This window comes from Anopheles funestus, chromosome 2RL (assembly GCF_943734845.2).
Source record: "Anopheles funestus chromosome 2RL, idAnoFuneDA-416_04, whole genome shotgun sequence".
Taxonomy (NCBI): domain Eukaryota; kingdom Metazoa; phylum Arthropoda; class Insecta; order Diptera; family Culicidae; genus Anopheles; species Anopheles funestus.
In genome coordinates, this window is record NC_064598.1 from 12,115,931 (window position 1) to 12,123,861 (window position 7,931).

Below are 7,931 nucleotides of genomic sequence, written 5' to 3' on the forward strand. Positions count from 1 at the left end.
ACCCCAAAATCTTTCAGCAGGAAGAACCGCAATCCATAAGTGATCTGATGGATGCATCTGTGCGTTTTGTTTCCCACCTCCATTCAACACTATGTTCATCATCATCATCATCACCGATCATTACGATCATCATCTTCATGATGGCAAGCGCCATATGTTGAGCAGTGAGTTTTTGCGCTCACACACAGTTTGGATGAATTTTAGGTTAATGGCATCGCACTACGATACAGTCGATTCCGCTAAGCACAATCACGAATCTTAACCAGTATGCCCCAGCCCGCCCCAGGTCAACTTCCAACTGTAAATTTGCTGGTGTCCGCCTGGCAAGACGGTAAGTCGTTGATTGGATGGTTGGTGTATTGGGGAGGAAACCCGCCATATGGGACAATGTCACACACAAAAAAAACGAAGAAAAGATCAGCAAAACTACAAGAAATACTTGGACGAAATAGTGCTCTGTGGAGCTTATACGTACAATAACGTTCAAAGAATAAATATAGAGCAAATAGATGTTCTGCTGTTCTTCTTTGCTGGTCAGGGCAGTTGGACAAGCATAATGCTTTTGTGGAGGCAGTCACGGAATTCCGCAACCTTGGAAACAAAAGGCACTTTGCTACGTACGTACAACGTTTTGCGGTGCTCATCAACATCGCTTCGCCGAACAAGACAACCTGTTATCGGAGTCACCAGCGCGCATAAAACCGCACGTTTGCGCCAATCGAGAGCGGATCATGAATTTTAATAAACGTGATAATTATCCACAGCGGAACGCAATGCAATGGTTGCATTGAAGGACGGTCCGGTAGATCCTATCGATCACGCACGCGATCACAGTGCAGGCGGCTAATGTCAGCGGTGAACAATATGTGCGAATTGTTCTAATGATTTAAAGAAGAAAAAAATATTAAAGAGCTTTCCCTAAGTGACTCACATAACTGGTTTCGGCAAAAAACCAAAAAACCCATATCTTTAAGGTGCTTATTTATGAGTGACGAGACAAGACTTAAAGACCGTTTATGTGCATCATACCATGAACTACGGATAGACGGAACAGGGACAACGTGCAGGTTGCACAGTGTACGGTAGCACCTGGCAGTCAATCATTAACTTGTTTATCCTGCAATTTAAAAAAGAAAGAAACACCTCAAATTCCTTTTCCCTGCTAGTGGATGCTTTCACCAGTAAGAAATTAAACGTCCCAAAGTCTTGGCTCGAACTCAGGAACCGTTTGACCGTTTTTATGCTAAAAATAACATCCTTACTCGTACCGTGTCGTATCCACTGACGATAACACCGATGTCGCAAAGACGGTCAATTAATTCCATGTCATCCAAGGGTGTTGTGATCCGTCAAGTGCATCGAAGCAACTGATCAGATGCTAATGAAATGTGAGAATAGCGAAGCGAGGCAAGGACACATGAGCATTTAAGCACACACGTTAATGAGTTCTGGGTCCCCCTTCTTTTGTTGGGTTCAAAAATTGAAGTGCAGGTTGTTATATACATTTTCCGTTACTCTTCCCATAATCCTCAAACTTTGCTATTTCATGTCGCATGTTTAGTCATTTAATGAAGAGATCCAATAATAGTCCAACCAAGAACTGGGGATAACTTACAATGAAGATCATCAATTTTATTAAATTATAGATCATCTCTTGTTGTGTGGAATGATGATACAGGGTTTTGGAGAATGTAGGAAAAGATCTCAAAATCATTTTGAGGTTGAAGTAAAATAGAGTAGTTAAATGTCGTTGCATTTTGACAGCCACTTGGAGACACTTTTGACAAATAACTTCATTGGAAGGACAAGATTTCTCAAAGATATTAGTGGTCAATATTTTGGGACATACTTTTCCAACTAAATGTTTAATTAAAGACATTGTTCTAGTTGTTTTTCCTAAAATATAAATCAAAAATCCTGCACAAAACCCACTGACGTATGAATTGCTAATGAGTTCGTGTGTGAGTTCGTGTGGCTGTTCGGTATTGATCGGTTACCACCAGCAGCAATGAAGTGTAGCAGGCTGGAGTACGACACAAGATCGTCTCGATCGTGAAAGCAAAGAAGGAGGAAGATAATTTAATGGATTTCCACACGTCAGCTGGCATTGGAGAATGAATGCCTACTTCGGGGAAGCCACTTTTAAGAGATACTTTCCGCAAAAATTCCCACGGAACCTATGGCGGAACTAAATCTGGGACACGAATGGCTAGATATGGAGAAAAAAAAGGGTGTGATTGACTTCCACAATATTGTACCAATATTGCTAACCACGTTGGACCTTGCGGATGTGTTGAATACCATCATGATCTATCTGTACCGTGTGTTTCACTAAACGCACTTTTGACCGACAGAAACATAGTTGCCGGACGCTGTTTCGAGCAGCATATGTGAACTTGACCTATAGCTGAAAATATTGAACATTAGGCGCATATTAGTCTGCTTGTAAGATGGTTAAGTTTGTTTAAGTTTTTTATTGAACAAAATTTTCATTAAAAGCGAACACTCACTTGATTCTGTCACATCATTTAAAAGTATTGTTCAGACACCTGCTGGGAAAACAAATATGACACGTTCAACAAGTGCGATGATTATCGGGGATGATTATTATTCTGCCTCTCGTATCATCATTTAAATGTTTCATAAGATATTTGACTGAGAGTTTGAAGCAAATTGAACCGTTCAAGATGAGTTCAAGACGACCCGATTGTCGACAAAAACCTAGAGGATATGCCTAATTTTAACATCCATTCTTCGCCGCGGCCAACACGCGAAGGGAAGATATAAAAATCCATTAGAAGAAAAGTGCTATCGATAATCAGCTGCTGCTCATGTAGTTACAGAATCAGCACGCACACACACAGACACGCAAGCGCGGCGCAAAGACAGAACTGAAACCAATGTAGTACGTAGCGATCAAAGAGGGAGAAATTGAAAAAGTGCTTTGAACTGGAAAGGATGAATCTCATTATATCCGATAAATACGGGTACAAGGTGTTTTTTTGATTTTCAATTTGCTCCTTTGAAGTACGGTGAAGATTCAAAATCCCATAAACTGACAAAAATTGCCCGATCTGCAATCGGTTTCCAGGGGCAACCCGGAGAGCAACAGCGACTGTTAGGACACCGCGGTGTGTGGACGCAACGCAACAGGTAAAATGGTAGAGGAATGTGTGGTACGCGAGGAAGGTACGCGAGAGGTTGAAGCGAAGCAACTATCGAAGCAGGAAGCGATCGATCTATTGTGAAGATCCATTCTTCTCAGACGCTACTCCCAAGGTCTTAGGATGATGCGTCACATCCTAAAAGGAAGCAAAAAGTCATTCTTCATGCCATTTAATAGACAAATTTTCGTTTTCGAGAATACCTCAATCCGAATAGAAATCATTAACACTTCGGTTGCATTGTCTTCAGGCCACTTGATTGGTTCATTCGGGAAGCCTATTTTCGGTGTTTCGGATGTTGGGCTATGGTTTTAGACGTAGCATTACCACTAAAAGAGGGAGGGATAGGTTAGGTGATCAAAAGGAAAAAGAGGAGGACGAAAAAACAAAAACCGCTCCAAGGAGAAGAAAAGCCAATGCTAAGAATGGAGAAAAGACAACAGTCCGACAATGGGCACATCGGCATCGCGGCCTTAACGACAATCAAGTGCGCGACGAAACAAGTGACTTAATGACGACGACAACGATCACGACGGCTTCTTAGGGAGCTATGCAAAGGATACCAATTGTTTGGTGGTGGGAACAATAAAGGAGGTGAGGAGCAATCACAACCAATCGGTCTAAAGATCGACGACGCTATCCTCTGAACACGGCATGACGGATGCTGAACAAGAGAACAAAAGGAAAATGATGCCCCGATCTTCACGGTCACGGTCACGAGGATGTTAGGCATAGTTGGTTGGCACTCTTTGGAATATTTTTATTACATTTTTTCCTCGTTTTTTTTTTTTGGTTTCTTGGGCCCGAAACATGTCCACCAAGTCAGTTTCTATTTCTGAGGACCCCGAGATCAAATACTTCGGGGTGCCTAGCTTTAAGAATGGTTTCGGTTCATTTTGAACAGTTATTAAGAGGCATTTGATGAGTTGGTCTTTTTCGATCCTGCCATCATCTTTTGGCTTTTAAAGTCACTCTCCAGTTGGGGGCGGGGGGGAGGAGAGGAAGGCGTTCAGGTCCTCTTGAAGCCGGTGGTTACGCCGTGTGTGCACCTCCGTATCTATGATTTGGGTGTTATTTTCACGTTTTGCCGTACCTTCCATCTCCTCCTTGTTTTTGCTGTCAGTTAGTGCTTGTTTTACGCTATCGACTTTTTACTCCCTTCGATTGCACAAACGATATTCGTAAAGTTTTAAGGTGTACCTCTTGACCGTCACATTTCAGTTTCGTTGCGGTTGGCAACCAGTTTAGCCAGCGCGTCTGGACCCGCTACACGGTGTGGCACTCTGAATTCATTTCGAGGGGGGGGTTTCTCTCTTTTTTTTGTCATCATGCCGATGATGTGCCCGACAAGAAGGTATTGGGTTCGATGGGTCATTTAAAATCGCGTGTCATCGTATTTAATCTAGAACATTCGTTTTTTATTTCACGTCATGACAAAATTTCATGTCTTGCCACATCATGTCTCTAGAACACGAAATACCATGTGACGAAGAATCGATGCTCATTTGCATTCGTCAGGCAGTTTCCAGTCGGCGATAGAATAACAGTATCTCTTTGGAAACGAGCTTCCAGAACTCGGTAAACTTCAGAATGCAATTACACTAAACTAAATCTGATTTTGCCTATCCTAAATCATTGGACATTGAACTCAATGGGAATTAGAATAATGAGAATAATGAGAACATGATTGATCAAGAGATGTTTATTGAGGTTCTTCATTATTTCTCAAGCTGACAGGGTAATTCATGCCGGATTGTACTAATACACCTGGTCTGGGTTCAAATCTCGTCTGGATCGATCGTCTGGAGAACTAGTGACTTGAATTTAAGTCACTGAAGTTACTGACAACCGGCCATGAACGTCGAAGATTTAGCCATTTATTGAGGAGCTAATTATTTCCATTCTAACGCTCTAATTTGCTGTAATTTTCTATTATGATGACTGAGGATATAACCTAGATAAGGTTATATGATAAAATATTGTCTTAAAAAATCACTAATTGTATCAAAAGTGCTCAAACTGATCGTCTTATATTCAACTTATATTTCGGAAAAAAAACAATCATTTACATATCATTATTGTTTATCCTCTTACTACCTGGCAAAACACTATTAAATCGCAAAACTATCAAATCAGAACGTTGTATGGTTAGATAATAATTATCTAATCAATCTAGCAAATACAAAACCCACATACGTAAAATCGAACCAAGCATAATCACACTGAATTAATGTTTCCCGATTTTCTCCGGTGTTGCGAGATGTCCATAGAATGAACGAAACCGAGTTGAGGTGTGTGGAATTATTTTCCCATCTTCCCGGCCACGACCGAGTGAGCGTGCGCATACACTGTCCACTACGCGCTTCGTCATTCGGTTGATCAAATTGATCGAAATGATAAGTTGCGTAGCTGAGCGTAGCAAACGCCAAGTGCTCAACAAATGTTTGTTTTGGTCGCTCGCCACTGCTTACATTTCTCATCGCTTATTCCCGAAAACCTTATTTATGATGCAATTTGACATGGGATTTAAAGATCTAACTAATGGTGGTACCGAATGTAAAGATTTCTTCTCGCGCGCGATTGGACCGATTCGACAGGTAAAAAGCCGTGAAATGAGTTGGGATGAAATTTAGAATCTTTGCTCGGCCTGTTTGTCCAAGACGCCAAAACATCAAATAAATAGAACTGCACTCTTCAACGCTGTAAAGATTCCCATGGTTCGGTACCAGGGTACCGGATCCCGACACCGAACAACGGCGACCAGGTCAATAGCGTATTTGTTTATCCAGTTGATTAAAAAGTGATTCGTACCCAATGTTGATCCATTTTCAACTGTACCCAACATCAATAAAACTGCTATTAAAGGTTTTCTTTTTTTCTTTTTTGGTGCGGAAGAAGATTTCAGAACATAAAGAACATAAATGAGTTAGAGATTGATCAGAAGTTCAGCTATTAGAAGGCCACGGTAACATCTGAGCTACTGTCAACGGTGAGCACGTGTGGGAATTCTGATAGCATCGTGATGGTATGGGTTTAAATACATACGAATGATGCATGTTAACGCAAGAATGAAACTGACGATCACCTTAAATCCAGTTTCTTTAGTGGCTCGATTCAATTCTCTGCGCTCAAATATTAAGATCCCAACATTGACTCTCAATCGTCAAACGACTCTCAGAAGAAAACGATCACCAGGCGTCTCCATGATTTACTGAGCTATATCATGATATTGCCGATCACAAACTGATCATATCACTTTAAGAAATTTTAGATATCTTTTTTTTAGAAAATAATATTTAATATAACTTAGTAATAAATATTTTAATTATAATAAAGTACACAATATTAGTTAAATTTTATGAAAATAGAGTGGGACGAAAAAGCAGGAAATATTTTACACCATTTACGGCATAATTTAGTTTTTATTTATTTGTTTGAGGCATTTTCCGTTTCGGGAGTTTTGCCTACCAAATACAGTTACAACATTCTTCTGACCCAACAGATGTACGGGGTAATGGAGTGAATTTCCTGTGTTCTATCGGAGATTTTGTACCCATGTGTTCTAAATATCTCAAACGATGTTCCGGAATGTAAAGTTTCTAGAACAGGAAATTAAGTAAGATAAAAAAATTATACATGTTTTCGTGCTCTTGAAATTCTTCATAAACTTACGACTTTTGGAGGTGGAACCAACGGACGTAAAGGATTCTGACCGGTGTATGACGTCCGGTAGGTGGTGTTCCAAAGAGGTTGCTTACACAATTTCTTAGTATACATGCTTATTTTCAGCTAATTTCAGTTAACAAACAAATTTACGTCCTTCTCCTCTCGTTACTAGACACCGTATACTGCGATAGCCGTCTTCAGGGGTTACAATTACAACGACATAGCCTACTACCTCGCAGTGATGTGTCACGTAGCTTTTCAAGCTGCACTTTCCGACTGCAAAACACGGCTTCATCAGGGCGGGAAACAGTTGAAGGTGACTTAAGCTCACGGCAACGACAGGCAGGTAGTAGTGTTTTCTTGATTCGTGATTCTCGTACTCGGTTAAGCGTTTGGCACGAATAATCCTTCGAACAGCATGGCTTTTCACACTCCACAATGCAGTTTGCATCGACTTTAGAGGAACATTTGCAACAATGTTTAAGTTTCGGCACATTTTCTTTTACGCATCGATAACAATTATGCTGCGTGCAGTGACATTTGCACATGACGCGTGAAGCTATTTTCTTGCAGTCAAGACATTCCAACGAATCGACAGCCAAAATAACACTGTTTGATTTTCTTCTTTGACATCTGTTCACCTCCAATGATTTTGTACACTTGTTACAGACATTTACGGTGCTTTCTTTACATTTTCTTACAGATTGATTTGATTCCTTACAATCCAAACAGGGAGGAATATAAACGGTCGAATGGGTTGTTGTAAAACGAGACATTTTTTAGCACAACAGTGTGATTTCTTGGTAATGACTGATTTTATGATTACTACGATTACTTTTACGTGAATGGGGTCGTTTCAAAAATATCTTAAAGGTCGACATAAAATCGACATAAAAAAATTAAAGTCCCAGCGGTAATATTCTCTTATCCTGAGATTTCGATTTGGAAAATTGAGGCTGCACAGTTAAGAAAACAGTACAAAAATGACAATATTTTGATTCTTTTTCTATTCCTGCTGTTGAAGTTTCAGCAAGAAAGCAACAATTCTAAAATTATTTGTTTGTAAAATTTTGAAACACTCGTTTTTTATTTATTCATGTT

The 7,931-nt window shown here is 40.2% G+C and overlaps 1 long non-coding RNA gene across 1 annotated transcript; it reads right to left on the reverse strand.

The window, feature by feature from the left end:
• Positions 1–6,554: 6,554 nt before the first annotated feature.
• On the reverse strand, positions 6,555–7,673 carry LOC125762872 (uncharacterized). Its single transcript, XR_007418267.1, has 2 exons — positions 6,837–7,673; positions 6,555–6,763 (listed from the first exon to the last, which is right to left on the reverse strand). It is a non-coding gene; the product is annotated as an uncharacterized LOC125762872 (long non-coding RNA).
• Between the last annotated feature and the right edge of the window lie 258 nt (positions 7,674–7,931).